The sequence below is a fragment of the Dipodomys merriami genome, unplaced genomic scaffold (genome assembly GCF_024711535.1).
Source record: "Dipodomys merriami isolate MVZ:Mamm:240054 unplaced genomic scaffold, mDipMer1.0.p SCAF_135, whole genome shotgun sequence".
Lineage (NCBI taxonomy): Eukaryota > Metazoa > Chordata > Mammalia > Rodentia > Heteromyidae > Dipodomys > Dipodomys merriami.
The window spans coordinates 460,079-476,915 of NW_027202660.1; positions in this window are offsets into that span (position 1 = coordinate 460,079).

Genomic DNA, 16,837 nt, shown 5'->3' on the forward strand with positions numbered 1-16,837 from the left:
TTTCAATTTCATTGAAGAGTTGGAGGAGTATTGGTGTGAGCTCTGCTTTGAAGGCCTTGTAAAATTCCGCTGTAAAACGATCTGGTCCTGGACTTTTCTTAGCTGGGAGTTCTCTTATTGCTGTTTCTATTTCCATGCTTGATATGGGCCTGTTATGATAGTTTAGCTCATCTTGGTTTAGTTTTGGCATGTCAATATTTGCTAGGAAAAGGTATATTTCTGTCACGTTCTCAAACTTATTGGCATAAAGTATTGAGAAGTATTCCCTTATAATGTTCTGAATCTTGGTTGTTTCCGTGGTGATGTTTCCATTCTCAACTCTGAGTTTATTAATTTGGGTGTGTTCTCTTCTTTTTCTGATAAGATTTGCTAAGGGTCTGTCAATTTTGTTAATTTTTTCGAAGAACCAACTCTTTGTTTTATTGATTGTTTCTATAGTTTTTTTGGATTCTAATTCATTTAATTCTGATTTAATTTAGATTATTTCTTTCCATCTACTGGATTGTGGTTTATCTTGTTGCTCTTTTTCAAGTAGGTTTAGATGCGTCATTAAATTGCTAGTTTCAGATCTCTCCAATTTGTTGACGTAGGAGCTCAGAGCTATAAACTTGCCTCTGAGTACTGGCTTTGCTGTGTCCCAGAGCAGCTGGTAATTTGTGTGTTCATTTTTGTTGAATAGCATGAACATTTGAATTTCCTTTCTAATCTCTTCCATGACCCACTCATGATTCAGCATTGTGTTGTTCAGCCTCCATGTGACACCGGACGTTCTTTGGTGGCTTTTGGTGTTGAGTTCTAATTTTATTCCCTTGTAGTCAGAGAGAATGCAAGGTATAACTTCAATGTTTCTGAATTTGGACAAGTTTGCTTTGTTGCCTAAAATGTGGTCTATTTTAGAAAATGTTCCATGTGCTGCTGAGAAAAACGTGTATTCTGATGCTTCTGGGTGAAATGTTCGGTAGATGTCTGTTAAGTCTAGTTGATCTATACAGCTGTTTAGATCTGCGGTTTCTCTGTTGAGTTTTTGCCGAGTTGATCTATCTAGTGGGGAGAATGGTGTGTTAAAATCCCCAACATTTAATGTCTTTGGATCTATAGGGGATTTGAGGGAAAGTAGTGTTTCTTTGATAAATTTGGGTGCTCTATTGTTTGGCGAATAGATATTTAGATTTGTAATATCCTCCTGAAGGAGAGATCCTTTAGTTAGTATGTAGCGACCTCCTTTATCTCTTCTCACAAATTTTAATTTGAAGTCTATTTTATCTGATATAAGGATTGCAACTCCCGCCTGTTTATGGGGGCCGTTTGCTTGGTAGATTTTGTTCCAGCCTTTAACATTGAAAATGTGTTTGTTTTTACGGGCAAGATGTGACTCCTGCAAGCAGCAGATAGAAGGGTCTTGTTTTTTAATCCAACCAGACAGTCTATGTCGCTTAATTGGAGATTTCAGTCCGTTAACCTTAAGAGATAGGACTGAGAGGTATTTGGGAGTTCCTTTCAAGTTATCCACCTTCTTGGGGGCTGTAAAAACTGGTTTCTTCCTATGGTTCTTGGATTCTCCATTTCGGTGCAGTTTCTTAGCCTTTATTACGGTCTTGTTGGTTTTCTATATGTAGGACATCTTTAAGAATCTTTTTTAGGGCTGGTTTGGTGGAGATGTATTGTTTCAATTTTTCTTTGCTATGGAAGGTTTTTATTTGGTCTTCAGTTATGAAGGAGAGTTTAGCTGGGTACAGTATTCTTGGTTGATAGTTGTTTGTTTTTAGGCCATGGCATACATCATTCCATGCTCGTCTTGCTTTGATTGTCTCTGCTGAGAAATCTGAGGTGATTCTAATTGGTTTCCCTTTATAGGTGATTAACCTTTTCTCCTTGACATCTTTAAGGATCTTTTCCTTGGTCTGAGTTGATCCTGTGTGGATTATAATGTGATGGTGGAATGTCCTATTCTGGTCTGGTCTATTTGGGGTTCTAAAAGCTTCTTGTATCTGAATAGGCCTATCTTTTTGTATGTTTGGGAAGTTCTCTGCTAGGATCCTGTTAAACAAATTTCCTAGACCATTAACTTCTGTTTCTAGGTGCTCCTCTACACCTATTATTCTTAGATTATGCCTTCTGATGGTGTCTTCCAGGTGTTGGATAGATCTATCATATTTCTTGGGCTTGTATTGGATGGTTGTATGTTCTTTCTCTATAATATCTAGGCTGTCTTCAATCCCTGAGAATCGATCTTCTGCATGGTCTCACCTGCTGTCAAGGCTCTCTACTTTGTTTTTTATCTCTTTTCCTTCTAATTGTTCAGCTTTGATGGCTTCAAGTTCTTTGTTGAAGCTCTGTTTTAGGTCTTGTATGAATTTCTTTACTTCCTTAATTTGGTGTTCAATGTTTGTTCTCAAATCACTTAGTTGATTGGTTATGGTTTCTTTGGACTCCCATTCCTTCTGTTGGGTTCCATTCAGCATTCCCTTTGTGGTCTCCCTGACTTCCTTCCGCTCTTTTTTAATGGATTCTATGAATGCCTTTAGTGATCTTTGTGTATTCTCTCCCTGGTCTCTCAATTCCTGTATTACTCTTTGATTAGTTTCCTCCCGTTCGTGGGATTCCTACAGTTCTCTTTCTTCCCGTTCGTGGGGTTCCTGCAGTTCTTTTTGAGTGTTCTCAGCCTGCTCACGCCATTCCTCCCTTTCTGTTTGAGTATTCTCAAGTTGTTCATGCAAATCCTGTATCAGTTTTTCAGTAGCTTCCTCACGCTTATGATTTTCCTGTATAAATTTTTGGGATGTCTCCTCTCTCTCCCTATCACGCTCATACAGAGTCCTTTTGTAAGTTGTCAAACTTCTCATTTATCATGTTTGCCAGCAGTGTTTGTGGAGCTATTTGGGAACTCTCCTCTGGATTATTCATTATCTGTTCTGACCCCTGATTATCGAGATTCCGAATTGAGATACCCGGATTTGCCATTTTTTTGTGTGTTTTTCCGGCTTACTCTACCCATTTGAGATGAAAATAGCACCAGTTTTGTGCTAGAAAACTATCTTAAGGCAACCATCAACCAAAGTTTGCATTTGTACAGTCAATAATCTACAGATACAATCTAGTTCAACCGATACATCTATTCAACATCAAACACCTATATGTTAATGGACTTCGAACCGCAGAAAAGAATTTGGAAAACCAGAAATTTTTAGGGTTAGGGAGAGATGTGGGTAAAAAATAGGAATAGATTGGTATGGGGAGGCAGAGGGAGAGTTAATTATGTCCTAATCTCAATGCAGGATATAGGTTGGGTAGGATGCAAGTAGAGAGAGAGAGAAAAAGAAGAAAGGGAAAGGGAAATGAAAAGAGACCAGAAAAAAGTAGAAACGTAAAAGTTAATATAATTATGGAGATTAAAAGACCATCTATTTAGAGAGGAATGTGAATATATTGGGCGAAGGTAATGGACATAGAGGAGATGTGAAAAACTCAAAAAAATGCTTAAAATATTATATAGGTATGAAGGTACTGCTATTAAGGAATTTAAGTCTCAGAGGTTTTGAATTGAGTAATAAATTTGTGAATTAAGTGTGTACACAATGGGGGATAGAGTCTACTAGTTAACTATGGATTTATCTGACGATTTGCAGGACAAGAGTTAAGTCACATAAGGAAGAACAAAAGAGAGGAAAAGGTGAAAAAGGATAAGAAAGGGAGAAAAAAAGATCAGAAGTTCAGTAGAGCTAGACAAAAGACAAAAAGTTAATTAAGAAAGAAAGATAAAGAGAGAGAAGACAAGAAAAGAAAGGAAAATGCACATTCACGTATTCCTAAAATAAAAATTATAAGAGGAAAAAAAGTTACGGGAAAACAATTTTTTTTTCAAAAAAGACAAAAAATAAAGATTAATAAAAGTTTTATAAAAGGAAAAAATGTTTTATATATATAAGGTACCAAAAGAAAAAAGAAAAGGAGAAGAAGAAAAAAGAAAAAAAAATTCTTTGATTTTTTTTTTGATTGTTTTGGGAGGGGTGGGAAGAATCCTGTATCTCCCTTTTGTCTGTAACCAGCCTCTTGTTGGAATCTCTGGTCAGCTTGAGGTCCTGTGGCTTGATTGGTATCTTAAGTTGGTTTGTTCGAACGGGCAGAAAAATGCTCTGCTTTACCCAAGATTTTGAGATCCCCCTCCCAGGTTAGTTTAATGGGAGGGTGATCTGCTTTGAGAATTACAAAAGAGGGGGATGCAGTGATGAGGCTATGTTCTGGGTAGAGTTGAGGCCTTTCAACAAACAGTAGCTTTTCCCTGGGGCTATTTTGTGAAAAACTCAAAGAGCTCAGCCTGGAGCCATTCTCAGGGTTTCTGTTTTTCAATTGATTGTGGAGGCTGCTAGAGGGAGGGGCAGCCTCTGGCTCTGGTTACCCAGTGAGGAAAGCCACTCCAATGGCTGGCACCTGAGCTGGGTGACTTTTCCCTGGATGGAGCTGAGTCTGGCAGGTCACTTCGCCGTTAAGTTCTTTTGACCTGCTAAATGACTTGTTTTATTCCTAGGCCTGAGTTGGAGCTGGCAGCTCCTCCGATCTTTGTCGATATCCAAGATGGAGATCACCGGTGCTCAGGGGGGAGGGGTGGCCTTCCCTCCTCTGCTCACTGAGAAGGAGTGAGGACGTCAGACTTCTACTCACGCAGAGTCTTGGATCCTGGGTCGTCTCTGGTCTGCAAACTGCAGGATGAAGATGTACGCTCCTTGTCGATTCTTGCTGGTGTTGAGTAGAATCCGCTTGCCTGCTGCATCTGGCTCCTTCATCCCAGACTCTGGCTTAGGTATGGCTGCGGTCATCGCTGCGACCCTGCCACCACCGTGGCAGCTGGTGGCAAGCGCTCAGATGTGTCTCCTTGCCTTGGCTTCCCCTCTCTTGTCTAACTCTATGTCCTGTGATGGCACACTTGGTGTGATTCTCTGGCTTAGTACTGTTCACTGGAACTCTAAAACTGCTTTCTATGCAAGAGCTTGTTCAGATTCCAGCTTCTCCTCCGCCATCTTCCCGGAACTCCTCTTGCCATTTTTTTAACCGGAACCCTAACTGGAATATTGAGGATAACCCTCGCATTATTCATACCCTAATCTTAATATAATTATCAGTTTCTTATTTCACATTCATCCTAATTCTAACTAGATTTGTTATTCGAAGATTTACTTTCAGTTTGACCCTAAGCTTTCCATTTCCCTAAGGCTAACTCTAACTCCAGCTGGAACTGAAACCTAACTTTCACTCTAATGATAGTCCAATTCTAATGTTTAAGAAAAAAACTCTAGTTTTTAATCCTTCTAATGTATACTCCAGTTTGCACTCTGGAAATGCGTTTCAATTTGCCCTAATTCCCACAAATTTTCTGACTCTACTTCTCAAGTTATCTTGTTCCCTAACATGAAGTATTATATTATTTGTCCTCAAATTCTCTTATCAGGAAAAATACTGTAGTTTCCAATGATCCTACATTTTTCTTAACCCCTGTACCCTAAAACAATTTCAGATTTACTTACCCTCTAATCCATTACCTCACTAACTCTCAAGTTTAACCTGGCTGGAAAACTCTCATTAATCATTACAAGAATGATCACTGAGAAATAAATATAATGATAATGCTCTAGTTACTATTCAATCTCTCATATTTGTTCCTACTTGTTAGTGAAAACTGAATATTTTGGTCAGGCATGGGTCTTGAATTCTGGGCTTGGGCACTATCCCTCAGCTCTTCAGCTCAAGGCAAGCCCTCTACTGCTTGAGCCACCGCTCCACTTCCAGGTTTTTTGGGGGTTTAATTGGAGATAAAGAGTTCTCATGCACTATGCTTCCAAGGGTGGCATCCAACTGCAGTCCTCAGATCTCAGTCTCCTGAGATAGGATGACAGGCATTGAAAAATATGTTTTGCTGTGTGCCAGTTGCTCATGGCTGTCATCCTAAGTACTCAGGAGTTGAGATCTGAGGATCACGGCTCAAAGCCAGACTGGGCAAGAAGGACCCTGAGACTCTTATCTCCAACAAACAACCAGAAACCTGAAAGGGGTGCTGTGGCTCAAGTATTAGAGTGCTTGCCTTCAGCTGAAGAGCTCAGGGGCAGCACCCAGGCCCAGCGTTCAAGCCCACATTCGAAAAAAAGAAAGAAAGTAAAACATCTTCGCTGCAAAGATGTAGAGGTGTGTGTGGGAGGGTGTTGTGATTGAGAGACCAGGTGTTGGCCTCACTTTACAGACATTTCTAAGAACTCCCCAAGTTTGCACCACTTTGAAGCCACAGTAGAATGGATGAGGCCTTGCCAAGAACTCAAGTGGTCGAAGCCTATGGCAGGCGGGGAGTGGGCAAATGGGTGCACGTGTGGGATTGTTGTGTCTGTGTTCTCCCTAATGAAGGATGGATTTGGATGCTGGGTGTCAAGGCTGAAGTAAAGAGTTCCAAGAAGTTTGTGGCCTGATGAATTTGGTTTCCTCTGGGTATATGAAGATGGATGAATCTGGCGGCTGCTGAGGCTCACAACTGTCATCCTAGCTACTCATAAAGCTAAGATGTAAAGACCATGGTTCAAAGCCAGCTTGGGCAGGAGAGTCTGTGGGTCTTTATATCCAATGAGCCACCAAAAAACAGGAAACGGCACTATGGCTCAAATTGTAGAGTGCTCATCTTCAGCTGAAGAGCTGAAGGACAGTGCCCTGACCCAGAGTTCAAACCCCATGACCAACAATAAACAAAGAGGTTGGCTGAGTTTTCTACATTGCAGTGTGTACGGTAGGAAATTCCATGCTGGGTTATGAGCATTCCAGCTATGAGAGGCTAAATGCTGTGTCTACAGTTAGTCTGAGTATGATAGTGCCATCTTCTCAGGGGTTGGATGTGATCCTAATAGAGGGATTTCATCGTATTGTTCTCAGGAACTGCTAAGGGCTTGGAATATCCGTGTGTGTGTGTGTGTGTGTGTGTGTGTGTGTGTGTGTGTGTGTGTGTGTGTGTGTGTGTGTGTGTGTGTGTGTGTGTATGTGTGTGTGTGTGTGTGTGTGTGTGTGTGTGTGTGTGTGTGTGTGTGTGTGTGTGTGTGTAATTTTCCCTCGTCTTTTTCTGTTCCCTTCCTGGTTGCTGGTCTGCCTCTTTCTGACCTCAGATGGTGCCCCTCCTTCACACCGACCTTACTTTTAGCCCCCTATCAGGGTCTACAATGAGTCCTAAATTGCCACAGGTCTGTGTTCCAACTTTTCTCTAGGGCACAAGTCTCGCTGTTGCAATATTTGGCAGCCTCCAGGGGATTCTGGGTCAGTGATGCCAGCTGGCATTTGGTCTCCTCTGCCTGAGAGGGAGGGCCTCAGTCATGCGATGTCCTATCCTTTTCCTCAGCTGGGCCTCTGACTGCACATCCCTCTCATCAGGCTGGCAGTGGAATGGGGAATCAGGGATTGCTGGTGGCTCTGGCCAACTCGAGATTGACAGCTGACTGAAGGCTGCCCAAGCAAGGAGGATCTAGGGCTACATGGGAGGTGAGGACAAGGTGGCTTGGAAGTATAGGTCAGTTTCTAGGAAATGTAAATGTACTTTATCACAGGACAGTCTATCTTCCGGTCCCAACTGGGCCTCTCAGGTCCTTCTAAAAAATTGCAAATGCTCAGAATACAGAGGCACAAACTTTAGATTCCAGGACCAGAAAACTGGGGGATGAGAGACTGGTATGGCCAATACCTCATTGTTTTGGGGGATTAGTGTTGACCTGGCTATACACCCCCTTACGTACTTTCACTTCTTAACCCAGTGTTGGCCACACACCGGCCAATTGTGGCAGTACTGTGGAAGTGGCAGGAGTGGATGTGAGGTCTAGGATGACCAAAATCAGGATTTATGTCCTTTGGGGGTGGCAAAGGATGAGTTTAAAAAAAAAATCTTAGAGCTGGGGCTCAGGGCCTAGGCAATGTCCCCGAGCTTCTTTTGCTCAAAGCTAACATTCTACCACTTAAACCAGAGCTCACCTTTCATCTTTTTTTAGTAGTTTAGTGGAGATAAGAATCTCATGGACTTTCCTGCCTGTTCTAGCTTCAAACTGCCATCCTAAGATCTCAGACTTTTGAGTAACTAGGATTGCTGGTATAAGCCACGGGCACCTGTTAAGGATGTTATTGTGTGTGTGTGTGTGTGTGTGTGTGTGTGTGTGTGTGTGTGTGTGTGTGTGTGTGTGTGTGTGTGTGTGTGTGTGTGTGTTTACCGGGACTTGAACTCAGAGCCTAGGTGCTATCCTTTAGCTTGTTTTCACAAGGTTGGTGCTGTACCACTTGAAGTACAGTAGGTCTGCTTCCCAGCTTTTTGGTGATTCATTGGACATAAGACTGCCCAAGCTAGCTTTTAATTTTGATTGATGCTCAGGTCTCAGGCTTGAATACCTAGGATGACATGCACGAGCCACAGGTGCCCAGCTGATAATGGCCTTTCACCACAGTGGACTGGGATCTCCTGAAAACTTCCTTTATTTTTTCTGTGCCAATACCGGGGCTTGAACTCAGGGTCTGGGCTCTGGTCTCTTAACTTTTTCCCTCAAGGCTGGTACTCTACCACTTGAGCCACAGCTTGATTTCTGGATTTTGGTAGTTCATTGGATAGAAGAGTGTCACTAATTTTCCTCCACTGTGCTGGCTTTGACCAACGATCTCTGATCTCAGACTTCTGAATAGCTAGGATTTACAGGGGTTGAGCCACTGGAGTCATTGGGTAGAAGCTTCTCTTGAGCAAGAGTTCTTCCCTTCATTTGCCTTGATTCCTCCATGCAAAGGGGGCCTGAAGGTCAGGAGCTGTATAAAATAGGCTTCCAGCCACAGAAATTGGCTGGGGTCTTTGGTAAAAAGTCAAGCTAATCTTCCCCTGATCCCCATTCTGGGACGCCACCCTCTGCCCTACCTGTGACTCAAGTACAATCCTTGACTCAGCCTTCAGTGTTCTGCCAGACTTGTCTGAGGCCATAGAACCTTCATTCCACCCACACCACCTGCTCTACACCACCCCTCAGGACCTTTGCACATGCTCTGCACCTTCTTCCTTAGGCCCTCTGACCTGTTCCACATCTTAGAACTCCTGTGGAATTTTGGCACTGGTCCTATCACCTCCTGGAGCAAGACTTTCCTTCCTTTCTCTCACTTTTTTTTAAATACTGAGTTGCTAGAGATCGAACTAGTGCAGGCTGACTGTCAAATGCTCTATCTTGGTGTGTTTGTCTGGGGGGGGGGGGTGCCAGTCCTGGGGTTAGAATTCATGGCCTTGAAGTTATCCCTGTGTTTTATGCTCAAGGATAGCATTCTATTACTTGTACCACAGCTCTGGATTTTTTAGGTGCTTAAGTGGAGAAAAGAGTCTCATATAGACTTTCCAGCCTGCACAGGCTTGCAGTTATAATCTTCACATCTCAACTTCCTGAGTGCTATTATTACAGGGCTGAGGCACCACCACCTGCCCTCTACCTCTTACCTACCTTGGCTCTCCTCTGAGTTCCAGAAGTGTATGTCTCGCCAAGCTCACATTTTTTTTGCCAGTGTTGTGGCTTGATCTCAGGGTCTAGGCATGTTCCTGAGCTGCTTTTGCTAAAGGCTACATTCTATCACTGAAGCCACAGTGACACTTTTGGCTGTTTCTGTTTATGTGATACTGAGGAATCCAACCCAGGGCTTCATGCTTGCTTGGTAAGCACTCTACCACTTAGCCACATTCACAGCCCAAGGATTATTTCTAACAGGAACTATGAGGGTGGGATTTATTGGCATACTCTTTTCAGCACAGAAATCGATGGGCATTTCAAATCTTTGCCAGGATTTCGGACCAGAGTGGGACTCGGCAATGAGGAATGATGAATGAGTGATAGCCACCAGGCCCCAGAGATCTAGGCTCACGTCCTACAGAGGGATAGGGAATATGGAGCCAGAAACTTCCACAATACCTACAGCCTAGGAACAGTGGTCTCCCTGGAGGCAGTGGCTGGCTGCTAGATGTCCCAATCGGACACATCAGCCAGAACATAACTAACCTGTTGAATACACCAGCCAAGGCAAGCCTTCTGGGCTTCAGTTATTAAATGGCAGAGAAGGATGCTTTGTTCAAGCTACTGGCTTAGTACTCTCTGAGGGCTTGTCCCAGTATTCACATGTTGGGGGTCTGGTCATGGGCAGCCTGCTGAATGCATATCATCTATACATCATCCATACATACACAGAGACATGGAATTACTGCCTTCTTTTTTTCTTTGGCAGGTCTCAGGTTGAAATATGAACCTAGGCCTTATCTATAATCTCCTCTTTCTCAAGAGTAGCACTCTGCCCTTGAACCACAGCCCCAACACATGAGGATATTTTCCTGTGATCTCTTAGAAATAAGAGTTTTGCAGACTTACCTGCCCTGGCTGAATTCAAATTGGCATTCTCTACATCTCAGGCTCCTGAGGAGCTAGGATTACAAACAGGAGCCACTGACACCTGGCTTTCTTTGATTCTTCTTGTTCTTTTTTTAATCATGACAATCTGAAATCTTCAGTGTCATTCCAATGGTTTGCATTTGAAGTAAACTTCCCAGGCCTGGAGTTTGAACCCCAGGACTGCCACACAGAAATGGAGGGAGATCCTGACAAACTCATTCCTATTTATGTGAAGGATAATGGAATGTTATAAAAGTAATTAAATTTGCAGTTAATTCATGATTCTATTTTAGAAAGCCACACATAAATCATTGGATTTATATCTTCCATTCTAGTACCATGTTATGATTTCCCTAATGGAAGGATATTGATTAATTTTTAATTAATGCTTTCATAATTATTCAACCATCATACTTCATTAAACGGAGACATAATTTAATAACTAATTATTGGTAACTCTATATCATTAAATGGAGACATAACTTAATAACTAATTATTGGTAACTATATATATAAAATTTAATAATATCCTCACATTCTCTCTCTCTCTCTCTCTCTCTCTGTATATATATATATATATATATATATACATATATATATATATATATACAGAGCAATCTACACACACACATATATATGTATATATATGTATATTTATATATATATATATTGGGAACTACTGTGGCTTGATAACAGGAAACAGGTCCTTAGAACTTCCTGGCATCTCAGTTTTCCAGAGGTTGGTGTGCTAAGACTTTGACCCCATTTATGTATTGAACATTGTATGCCATGAGTTGAAATCCCAGCATTGCCAAAAACATATTCATGTAGTAAGAAGATACTTTTGACACATTTTTTTCTTAAAAAAAGTCCTGGGTCTCAGTATGATGTATAATTCATATGCAAATATATCATGTATGATTATATGTAATAAATGAAATGCTATATGTGTAATAACAATAAATGAATAAGGGTAATAAACATCATATTCACTAAACTCATGTGTGTATTTTTTCCAGTGCTAGAGCTTCAATTCAGGCCCTGGGAACTGGTTTGAATTTCTTGTCTTCAAGGAGGATGAGCTTCCCCTTCACCCACAGTGACACAGAGATACCCAGATGCTGAGTTCAAATCCCAGGCCTGCCAGAAAAATGGTGCAAATTCCAAGTCATGGGCTGATTTTATTTCATTATTTTTTTGCCAAGCACGGGGTTTGAACTCAGGTCTTGGCTTCTCTGCCACAGCTGGCCCTGGGATTCTAGGACCCAAGTTCAAATATTGGGGTTGGCAAGAAATAAAATAAATAGGAAAAGGATGAAATAGAGAAATTCAAGAAGGTGGTTTTACTTTTCTTCCCTTTGCGTTGGGACCATCTTGCGTGTAAATGACAAAGCACTGAAAGTGTACATGACATTTCATGCTGATGTTTGGCTGGCTATTAGGGACGCCATAACCAAAACCATAACTTAGGCCTGCAGGTTGAATCCCAGGGCTGCCACTAAATATTGGCGGGAGATTCCAAGAAACCCATTTCCATGTACATCCATGTAAAATTATACACAACAATTTTATTACATTGATTAATTTTCAATTAATACTTTACTTTGTATTCAACCATAATACTTAAAAGTGGAAGGAATAATTTGAATGTCAATAATGGATAGTAATATAATATATGTAATTTCATTATATACAGACACATTTCTATTGTCTTATACATACATATATGTGTATATATATATGTATATACATATACATATATGCCAATCTACACATTTATCTGTTCATACACTTGTCACTCCTGGGGCTCAGTGGTATAATGATAGCTAGTACATAAAAAGCCCTGGATTCCATTCCTCACTACCACAAACACATAAAAATCCAGAAGTTGTGCTCTCGCTCAAGCAGTCGAGCATTAGCTTTGAGCATAAAGCCTAGGGACTGTGTCTAGACTCTTACTCAAGGTCCAGGATGGGCATGAAAAAATATTGAATGTTGTGACTGCAACTCTATAAGGATAGGACTTCAAATACCTCATCACAGAGCAAGCCGGGAGTCTGGTTCTGACAGCTGCCATCTAACCTGACTTAGTCAGAGGTATACGACTGCAACTCAGCCCCAGAGAACCAGATGCTGCTGGCTTGCTCATCCCTGTCATCCAAGCTAGTCGGGAGCTGAGATCTGACACTGGTGTATTTAAAACCCAGTCCTGGCGGGATGTCTGTGAAACTCTGAGCTGTGAATCAAAGTGATAGATCTCTAGCCTTGAGCAAAAGATCTTAGGACAGTACCCCCAACATTTCAGTGCAATCCCTGTGGCTGACTCCCCCCCAAAAATGCTCCTCTGAATCATTAGATGTGAACTTTGTGCAGTTTGTGATGTGTTTCTGAAAGAATGGTGATACTGATGAAAGCACCCTAATACTAATGACAGCTTGTGGGATGCATCTATGTGATGAGTCCTTCCTGGAATGCTGGGGCCCTCACGGGGTGCTGTGTGCTGAGTCCTGCACAGGATGCTATGTGCTGAGTCCTTCACAGGGTGCAGTGTGCTGAATCTTGCATTGGGTGCTGGGTGATGAGTCTTTCACAGGATGCTGTGCGCTGAGTCCTGTAAAGAGGGTTATTTGGAGCCGGGCACCAGTGGCTCACGCCTCTACTCCTAACTACTCTGGAGGCTGAGATTTGAGGATAGTGGTTCAAAGCCAGCCCTGGCAGGAAAGTCGCTGAAACTCTGATCTCCAATAAACCACCAGACAACTGGAAGTGTCGCTGTAGCTCAAGTGGTAGGGCACTAGCCTTGAGCTGAAGAGCTGAAGGACTGTGTTCAGGCCCAGATTTCAAGGCCCATGACCGACAAAAAAAAGTGTTATGTATTTTGTTCTTCAAAGGGTGCATACTTTCATCTTGTCCTTGTAAGAACTCCAACTGACATGACTATGCAGAAAAGAATATTGAGACTCAGATCTGTCCCCAGGGCAGGGACAAAATTATGTATTACTGAAGACTAGTGAGTTGTCTACAGGAGACAATTGTTTTGTCTTGTTTTTATCTAAGTCATGAACCTTGAACTCAGGGATTAGGCACTGACCCATACCTCTTGGGCTCATGGTTAGCACTCACAACACAGAGCCAAGGACCCCCTTGCAGCAGATTGTCACAGCTTAGGGTTCTATAACCGAGGTCTGTCATCCTGCCTTCTCAAGAATCTGAGGTCTGGGTTCCAAACTATCCCTGACACAAAAGGTACCATGAGACTATTATATTTTATTCACCACTAAGAGACCTGAAGTGGAAGCTGGGTGCTTGTGGCTCATGCCGATCATCCTAGCTACTCAGGAGGATGAGATCTGAGGATCATGGTTCAAAGTTAGCTTGGGCAGGAACGTCCTTGAGACATTTAGCGCCAATGAACCACCAGAAAACCAGAAGTGGCTCTGTGGCTCAAGTGGTAGAGCACAAGATTTGAGCTGAAGAGCTCAGGGACAGCTTCCAGGCTCAGATTTCAACTCCGACAATGACAACAACAACAAAAAAAGACAGAAACAAACTAACACACTTGAAGTAGAGGGCTGGGAATGTGCCTTAGGGGTAGAGTGCTTTGCATATATGAAACCCTGGGCTTGATTTCTCAGAACCACATCACTAGGAAAGCGCTTGAAGGGGCTCTGTGGTTCAAGTGGGAGAGAACATCCATTGTACAAGAGAAACTAGGTACAGTGCTCATGTCTTGAGTTCAAGCTCCAGGACTAGTGTATGCACACGCACATGCACATACACACACTCACACACAGAGAGAAAGCAGAAGTGAAGCTGTGACAAAGTGGTAAAGCACTAGACTTCAGCTCTGATCTCATGGTCAGCACCCAGGCCCTATGTTTAACCTCAAAACCTAGCCACCCAAGGCCCAACTAGGAGAGGGCAAAGGTTTGAAAACCTGATGAGCTTCACCAGTCCTAGATGACAAGAAGCTTTGTGATGTTCTACATTTGCTTGGATTTCCCAAGGTTCTGGAAACCTAAGAGAAACATTATAGGCCCATCATTGCCGACAATGAAACGTTTCATTATGTTCAGTGCCCTAGTTGTCTGCCTGAAGGATTCCTGAATTATATTGAGCACTGTATCTGTACACTGGAATATAGTCTCATAAAGGCAGGATAAGAGCACAGAACTTGGCCTGCAATGGGAGGTAGCAAAAATGAAGGTCTCCTGTTAAAACAGAGCACTGGGAAGAGAGATAGCTAAGGGTAAAAACAGGCCTTTTTCTCCTGACATTCAGAGCCCGCCCACACAGCTTCACTAATTGGCCCAGATGGAGTTATTTGGTACACAGCTGTACAGGAGTGAGGTCTTTTGTGTTCCTTTCCAGACAATGAGGGATACTTCTTCCAGCAGGCCTGTGATGAAGAGAACCCCTCAGGCTACATTGGGAGCAGTGAAGGGAGCCCTGGAACATGCAATATCATAAAAGCAGTCTCTGTGTTATGAACTCATTGTATTGAATACAATTTTCCCTGCTTGGTGCCACTCATCATACCTACTCAGGAGTTTCACATAGAGGAATACATCCATACATACAAAAAGAAATTGAGGTACAGTTTTTTTTGAGGGGGCTAGTCCTGGGTTTGAACTATGAGCCTAGGCCTGGTCCAAGAGCTCCTTTTGCTCAAGGGTACTGCATTAAGCTTGAGTCACAACCCCACTTCTGGGTTTTTCTGTGATCTCTTAGGAATAACATTGTCAAGGACTTTCTTACACTGGCTGGTTTCAAACTCAAATTCTCTACATCTCAGCCTCCTGAGGAGCTGGGATTATAGTCAGCAGGCACTTTCACCTTCTTTTTTTTCTTCTTTGTTTAATAATCTGGACTTACTTCTTAATAAGGTCATTCCTATGGTTGAGACTTATAAGTAAACTACCCAATGTTCTTTACACCTGCTTTCTATGAGAGTATTTTATCTATTCATCTTACCCTCTGGTTACAGGGTTGAAGCCAAAAGTGAGAAATGAGTGTTACAGGATTTAGGAGCAAATATCCACAGGACATGCAAGTTCTGTCACTTAGCATAGAGCTGCATGAATTTACTGTCTCAGGATATGAGGACCGAAAGCTGGAGAGATCCTTATAATATCTGCATTGCTCCTTTTGCCTATAAAATGATCTAATAATTATGATGGTTTTGTATCTCCAACCTTAAGTATCTAGGACACACTAGAAGCATGTTCCTGTTTCCGTTTTTCTCTAGTACCTATCGAGATTTAGACTAAAGGTTTGGGTGGAGCAGCTCCTAGATGAATCCCTGAGGAAATACACTTGAAGCCTCCTCAGAAGATCTCCATTCAAAGCCATCCCTAGCAGGAAAGGTTTATTGTCTCCAATAAACCAGAAAACCAGAAGTGGAGCAGTGGCCTAAAGGGTAGAGCTCCAGCTTTGAGAGAGAAAGACAAGCAGGCGATACAGGCCAGACCAGGCAGGAAAGCCTGAGAGGTGCTTATGTCCATTGAAGAACCAGATGGCTGGAAGTGGAGCTGTGCCAATGGTAGAAACTCAGCCTTGTGAAAAACAGCTGAGGATTGCATCACTTCCTCAGTTTAAGCAATAGGATGGCCACAAAAGAAAATTCAAAAAGAGAAGGCCAAGTTTATGTATCAGTGTCCTACTTACATACCGTGTGTATATTACTTCCCTAAGTGCAAAGAGGCTGTATGCAAAACTTCTGCTTTTATTTACAGATTTATGTTTTAGATATGCTCATTGTACATACTGCATCATTTTCTTCATTTCAGCTCCATTGATTTTCTCTTCCAGGATTCTAGGCCTATTTCCTTATATGATGCACACTGAAGCTCTCAGCAGCCTTTATTTACATTTTATTATGAGGCCAATGCAGGAGCAGTCACAAATCAGGCAGGGGAAAGAAGATCAGAGTTCATAGAAATAAGCGGTGTTCAGAAAATTATATTTGGGGACACAAAATGGTAGCATATATATGTAAAAACTACCATTAAGAAAAAAGATGAGGGGGCTGGGAATGTGGATTAGTGGGAGAGTGCTTGCCTAGCATTCAAGAGGCCCTGGGTTCGATTCCTCAGTAACACATACACAGAAAAATCCAGAATTGGTGCTGTGGCTCAAGTAGCAGAGTGCTAGAGACAATGCTCAGGCCTTGAGTTCAGCCCAAGAAATGTCAAAGAGATAAATAAGTAGGTAGTTAGGTTGTTAGGTAGTTAGTTAGGTAGGTAAGTTGGTACATAGATAGATACATAAGAAAGAAAGAAAGAAAGAAAGAAAGAAAGAAAGAAAGAAAGAAAGAAAGAAAGAAAGAAAGAAAGAAAGAAAGAAAGAAAGAAAGAAAGAAAGAAAGAAAGAAAGAAAGAAAGGTCAATAGATGATGATGATGATGATAGATAGATAGATAGATAGATAGATAG